The sequence below is a fragment of the Malania oleifera genome, chromosome 7 (assembly GCF_029873635.1).
Source record: "Malania oleifera isolate guangnan ecotype guangnan chromosome 7, ASM2987363v1, whole genome shotgun sequence".
In the NCBI taxonomy this organism is placed as follows: domain Eukaryota; kingdom Viridiplantae; phylum Streptophyta; class Magnoliopsida; order Santalales; family Ximeniaceae; genus Malania; species Malania oleifera.
In genome coordinates, this window is record NC_080423.1 from 30,765,243 (window position 1) to 30,772,296 (window position 7,054).

Here is a 7,054-nt window from a genome sequence, read left to right on the forward strand (position 1 = left end):
CGAGCCTTACCTCGATTTTGACTCGAAACCTGAAATCGCTCCAAACGAGATTTCGATCCACTAGAAACGTGGAGAATCCTTCACTGATCCTTGCAGTAACTTTGGATTTGTGAATCCAACGACAAACGACGAAGGAACCAAAGAGAGAGAGAGAGAGCTTCGAATCTTAGAGAGAGAGAGAGAGAGAGAGAGAGAGAGAGAATTTTCCAAACTTAGCCAAGAAGCAACCCCCAAAAGATCTTTTATAAGCCTTTGACCCGGAGGATTTTGTCGACGAAGTGGTGTCCTCATCGACGAGGTCTTCAAGGATTTCGTCGATGAGGCAGCGATTTTGTCGATGAACCCTGATATTAAAATTTTCCTGAACCCCTTGGCTTTTTCTCGTCGACGAGGCTCTGAATTTTGCGACGAAAAGAACAAAGGCTTCGTCAACGAAATCCGGCTTCGTCGACGAACCTGCTCTTTTACCAAAATGTCCCTCTTTTTACATATATAAACCTCATTATCAAGGTTCGGGTTCTTACAATCTCCCCTCCTTACAAAAATTTCGTCCTCAAAATTTGCAATCTCTCTTTACAATCACATTCATACTACTACATACATAAGTACTCTACAAAATACGGCGGCCATTTATACGCAGCCCCGTCACGATACAAACATACATGCTCTAGAGAATACGGCGGCCATTTATACGCAGTCCCGTTACGATACATACATACATGCTCTAGAGAATACGGCGGCCATTTATACGCAACCCCGTTACAATACATACATACATGCCCTCACTTATGGCAGAGGAATACCGTGGTCACATACATACACGGTCTCAGGAGCTCACAATACTACAGGACTCTCCATGAGACTACTAAATACAATACAAATACATAGGATTACATACATACATACTCATACCACCTTGCTATCCGAATACTACTCAAACAACTGTGGATGCTTCCGGCGTATTTCCGCCTCTAGTTCCCAAGAAGCTTCCTCAACCTCGTGGTTTCGCCACAATACCTTCACTAACGGTATCTCTTTGGTACGAAGCTTCTAAACTTTATGATCCAGAACCTGAATAGGTATCTCCTCATATGCTCAAGTATCCTCAAGTCCCAAAGACTCGTAACTGATAACATGCGACGAGTCCAACACATACCTCCTCAACATGGATACATGAAATACATCGTGGACCCTTGAGAGTGCTGGGGGGTAGTGCAACTTTGTAGACTACCGGACCCACTTGCTCAAGTACCTCGAATGGTCCGATATACCTCGGGCTCAACTTGCCCTTTCTTCCGAATCTCATCACTCCCTCCATCGGAGCGATTCTAAAGAATACCTTACCCCCCACCTCGAATTCCAACACACAGCGGCGAACATCCGTGTAACTCTTTTTCCGACTTTGAGCCGATTTAATTCTCTCTCGGATCAACCCTACCTTCTTAGACACCAGCTGCACGAGTTCAGGTCCTAAAACCTGATGTTCACCGACCTCATCCCAATACAAAAGAGATCGACACCTCCGACCATACAAAGCCTCGAACGGTGCCATCCCTATACTAGCCTGGAAGCTGTTGTTATAGGCAAACTCCACTAGTGGCAGAAATAGAATCCAACTACCACCGAAGTCCAATACACAAGCTTGTAACATATCTTCCAAGATCTGTATCGTCCTCTCCGACTGTCCATCAATCTAGGGGTAGAACGTTGTACTGAATGTAAGCTTCGTCCCCAATGCTTCCTGCAAGCTCTTCCAAAATCGAGAAGTAAACCTTGGATCCTGATCTGAAACAATGGACATTGGTACCCCGTGCATTCTCACAATCTCATGCACGTACATATCAGCTAGCCTACTCAAAGGATAGTTAACCTTCATCGGTATAAAGTGAGCAGATTTCGTCAACCTGTCCACAATAACCCAAATAGAATTTTACCCGTGAAGCGTTAGCGGCAATCCGGTAACAAAGTCCATGGAAATATGTTCCCATTTCCATACCGAAATAAGCAAGGGCTGCAACGGCCCTGCCGGCCTCTGATGTTCAACTTTCACCTGCTGATACGTCAAACACTGCTCCATAAACCGGGCAATATCCCTCTTCATACCACTCCACCAGAAGGACTCGTGTAGATCCCGATACATCTTCGTACTACCCGGATGTACTGTATATAGAGAACGATGTGCTTCCTCCAGAATCATCCTTCTCATCTCATTGTCTTTTTGAACACATAGCCTGGTCCCAAATCTCAACACACCTCTATCCGAGATGTTAAAATCCGCAGCCAAACCCTGTTGTACTTTCTCCATAATCTCAGCTAACTCCGCATCACTAGCCTGCGCAGCTTTAATATGCTCAAATAAAGTCGGTTGGATTACTAAGCTAGCAACAAAAGCCTGATGATCACCAGATACCAACTCCACGCCCAGGCTTTCCAAATCTCGTCTGACATGATGCTGAGCTACAACTGCAGATACTGCTGCATGTTCTGACTTCCGACTCAACGCATCTGCTACCACATTAGCCTTTCCTGGGTGATAACTAATCGTGTAATCATAGTCCTTAATCAACTCTAGTCATCGCCTCTACCTCATATTCAGCTCCTTCTACGTGAAAAAGTACCTGAGGCTTTTGTGGTTAGTGAAAATCTCACACTGAACACCGTATAGGTAGTGTCGCCAGATCTTCAACGCATATACTACCGTAGCCAATTCCAGATCGTGCATAGGATAATTCTTCTCATACTCTTTCAGTTGCCGAGAAGCGTATGCCACCATCTTACCCTGTTGCATAAGCACACATCCCAAACCTTTCATAGATGCGTCGCTATAAATCACAAAGTCCCCATCCCCCGAAGGAATGGTCAACACTGGAGCAGTAACTAGCTGGTGCTTCAACTCGAGAAAGCACTGCTCACAATCACTAGTGCAGTCAAATTTCACCCCCTTCTTAGTCAATCGTGTCAGAGGTCAAGATAATTTAGAGAAACCCTCTACGAACCGATGATAGTAACCTGCCAGTCCCAGAAAACTCCGAATCTCCTGCACACTCTTCGGTCAAGCCCAGTCGACCACAGCTTCAATCTTACTGGGATCAATTGAAATACCACCCTCAGACACCACATGGCCTAAGAATGTGACCTGATTCAGCCAAAACTCACACTTTTTCAATTCAGCATTCAGTTTCTTCTCTCGCAGGAGCTCTAGTACCAACCTCAAATGGTACTCATGCTCTTCCGAACTCTTTGAATATACCAGAATATCGTCGATGAACACCACTACGAACTGATCTAGGTACTCACGAAATACCCTGTTCATAAGATCCATGAACACTACCAGTGCATTGGTTAACCCAAATGGTATAACCAAGAATTCATAATGGTTGTGTCTAGTTTGGAAAGCAATCTTCGCTATATCCTCAGACCTAACCCTCACCTGATGATACCCTAACCGTAGGTCAATCTTTGAAAAAACATGTGTTCCCTGCAGCTGGTCAAAGAGATCATCTATACGAGGCAAAGGGTAACGGTTCTTCACCGTCACTTTGTTGATCTCATGGTAGTCAATACACGTATGCATCGACCAATCCTTCTTCTTCACAAATAATACTGGAGCTCCCCAGGGTGAAACACTCGGTCGAATAAAACCCTAGTCCAGTAGTTCTTGCAACTGCTCCTTCAACTCTCGAAGTTCTGCTGGAGCCGTTCGGTATGGAGCTTTAGAGATTGGTGCCTTGCCAGGCAGTAACTTAATTGCAAACTCCACCTCACGATCAGGAGGTAAACCGGATAAATCATTTATAAACACATCCAGGAATTCGATGACTACTCGAATGTCCTTGAGTCTCAACTCATCCCGCGGCGGTTCCTGCACACAAGCTAAGTAGCCCTGACATCCGTCTAAGAGAAACCTCCTCACCTGTAATGCCGATAGAATCTGTGGCATCGAGCGCACACACGATCCTACGAACTCATACTCCTGCTTCCCAGGAGGTTTGAATACTACTACCTTCTTCCGACAGTCAATCACTGCATAACTGGAAAACAACCAATCCATTCCCAGTATGACGTCGAAACCTGACATGTCGTACACTAAAAGATTCGCTGATAGCAGTCTCTCCTGAATCACAACCGGGCAGTTTCCTAACACCTTACTACAGATCGTTATACTCCCAGTCGGCGTAGCCACAGCCAAACATTCATCCAAAAGTTAGGTTTCAACCCCACACAATTTCACAAATCTAGTAGATATGAACGAATGGGTTGCCCCTAAATCAAATAATACAACAGCTTTATTCGAAAGCAATAACACAGTACCTGTCACCACGTTCCCAGCGTGTTCCACATCTACTAGAGTAAGTGAATATACTCTCGTTGGAGCCGTGGTTGCTTGGTAGTTCCCTCGAGGCATCTGATTACTCCCACGGTTCTGGCTTTGTGCAGGCATAATCCTTCCCTGTTCCTAACAGTTCTTCGCTATGTGGCCTGACTTGCCACAGTTGTAGCATACACCCCAAAATGGTCGACACTCGCCATCGTGCCATTTATGGCACTTGACACATGGTGCGGAGGATGGATTCCCCTGAGCATTCGGCCACTCGATGTTCTGCCAATAACCAAAGCTGTAGTTCTTCTTCTTCTTCCATTGACTCTGCCGAGAACCACTATGAGGACCAGAAGATACTAGCCTCTTCCCCTGAACCTGCTCTACCTCATCTCCCTAAAGGCCGGTCTCAACTATGGTGGCTTTATCCACCAGGACAGAGAACTCATGAATCTGCAACATTCCCACAAGATGGCAGATGTCTTTCCTTAGACCCCTCTCGAACCTCCGAGCCTTCCCGTGCTCATTTGGAACCAAGTATGGTGCAAATCGAGACAACTTGATAAATTTGGCAGCATACTTCTACACCGTCAAAGTACCCTATACCAGGCCTGAAAACTCATTGGCCTTTGCATCCCGAGTGGAGACCGGAAAGTATCTCTAGAAAAATACCTCCTTGAAATGGCCCCATGTCATACTAGATGGACCAACTCTCTGCCTCTCCAGCAGGCTCACTGCCGTCCACCATCGCCCTGCCTCCCTAGTTAACTGGAAGGTAGCATACAAGACCTTCTACTTCTCAGTGCAGTGGAGGACTTCTAAAATCCTCTCGGTTTTCTTGACCTAGTCCTTTTCCACTATCAGATCAGGTCCTCCCATAAATGTCGGAGGGTGTATGCATGTGAACCTCTCGATGGTACACCCTGCATCAGTAGGAGAACTCTCGCGTCTCCTAACACTCCGTCCAATTTCTCGAATCACCTGTCTTGCCAAACCACAAGACGCAGAAGGAGACTCGTCGCTCGCCGTCTCCTCGGAGCCACTTTTCAAGTTATTATCCTTGGGCTCCACATTGAAAACAGAATAGGAATCTGTTAGAATTCATATGTCGTACACAGTTAACACAATCATAGACCTAATCATGTCAACTATTACTCTCACAGGTCTTAGCCTGTCTCGTCACACTGACACGAAAGTCGTCAATGATTTGCCCTACCTTTACTGGAATCATCATTCCAGGAAAAACACGGAATACCGCTGACACATCCCGATCTAGCAACAGAACAACCCTCGACCAACACTACCCATTCCTACATCCTATACTTTGGTATGTACTCATCAATACTCCTAACCAAGTCTACAAGACCTAACAACCTGGTTAGCTCTCATACCAAACTGTCACGCCCCGACCCGGAAATGGGACCGAGGGTGAATTTAGTAACCTAACTTGTCTCTGTATCAATTAAAACATACATGATACCACATACAAAGAGGGTTCGACCCCGTGGGGTGAACGAATGTCCCGTTTACATACACATAAACATCCATACTCATCAAAATACGCAACGGAATATAGTCTTTTATACATAACCGGTATCATACCAGAGTCTATACAAACTAGGACATACATTCCCATAATTACATCACATACCTCAGGTGTTTAAAAAAACTATCTCGACAACTTGGATACCAAAACTCGTACCTAAAAGGGTACTAGCAGTAGCTACGACACCCCTTGCTTCCGTACGCTAGGATGCTATTTACCGCTACCTGAAGGACCTAAAAAATATTGTACGTACATTCGGGGTGAGACACCTCTCAGTAAGGAAGAAAATAGTTTATATCAGTGTGTGGCATAGCAATGTCATTTTACATACTTTATAACGCTATACATACAGTTCCAGTATTTTCAGAAAACCATTCCAGTTCATACGATACCCAACATACATACATACATATATACATACATACAGTTAGCGTTGTCACACTAGTTCGCAACTACACCAGGTCACCTCGTCTCACAGTGATTACATTGCTACATACGCAACTACGCTGCGACGATCAAGGCCCAATGGTGAATCCATTGCCTCATACGCAACTACACAAGGTCACCTAGTCTCACAGCAATTACATTACTACACATGCAATTATGAAGATCTGTGACTCAGGCCCAATAGTGAATCCATTGCTACATACGCAACTACACAAGGTCACCTAGTCTCACCCCAATTACATTGCCATATGCACAACTACGCTACAACGACCTAGGCCCACAGTGAATCTATTGCTCCATACGATGTAGCATAAAGCTCACACCACTTCAGTGACCAACCGAAATTAGACTGGTGATATTTCACACCCTCGGATATAGAGCCGGTCACTCTTGGCGTACGGTAATTAGCCGCCACTAGCTGATTTCACAAAACCTGGAATCATTTTGGAGCTCACGTCCCTATACATTTCAACGTACAGTAATTAGCCGCCACATAGCTGTTTCACAAATATCTGGAACAAAATACATACATACAAACATACCACACTTATTTGGTTTACGACAAATCATATCGTTTACAAATTCAAGTATACAGTTTATGCAAATATGGATTACGGTCACCTCAATAATATAGTTTTAATGCAACTAACAGTTTTCCAAACAAAATAGAGATGATACCCGAAATCCCCAATTTTCTCAAAAAACTGTAACCCTAAAATCCCGCATTTTTACCCGATAGATTT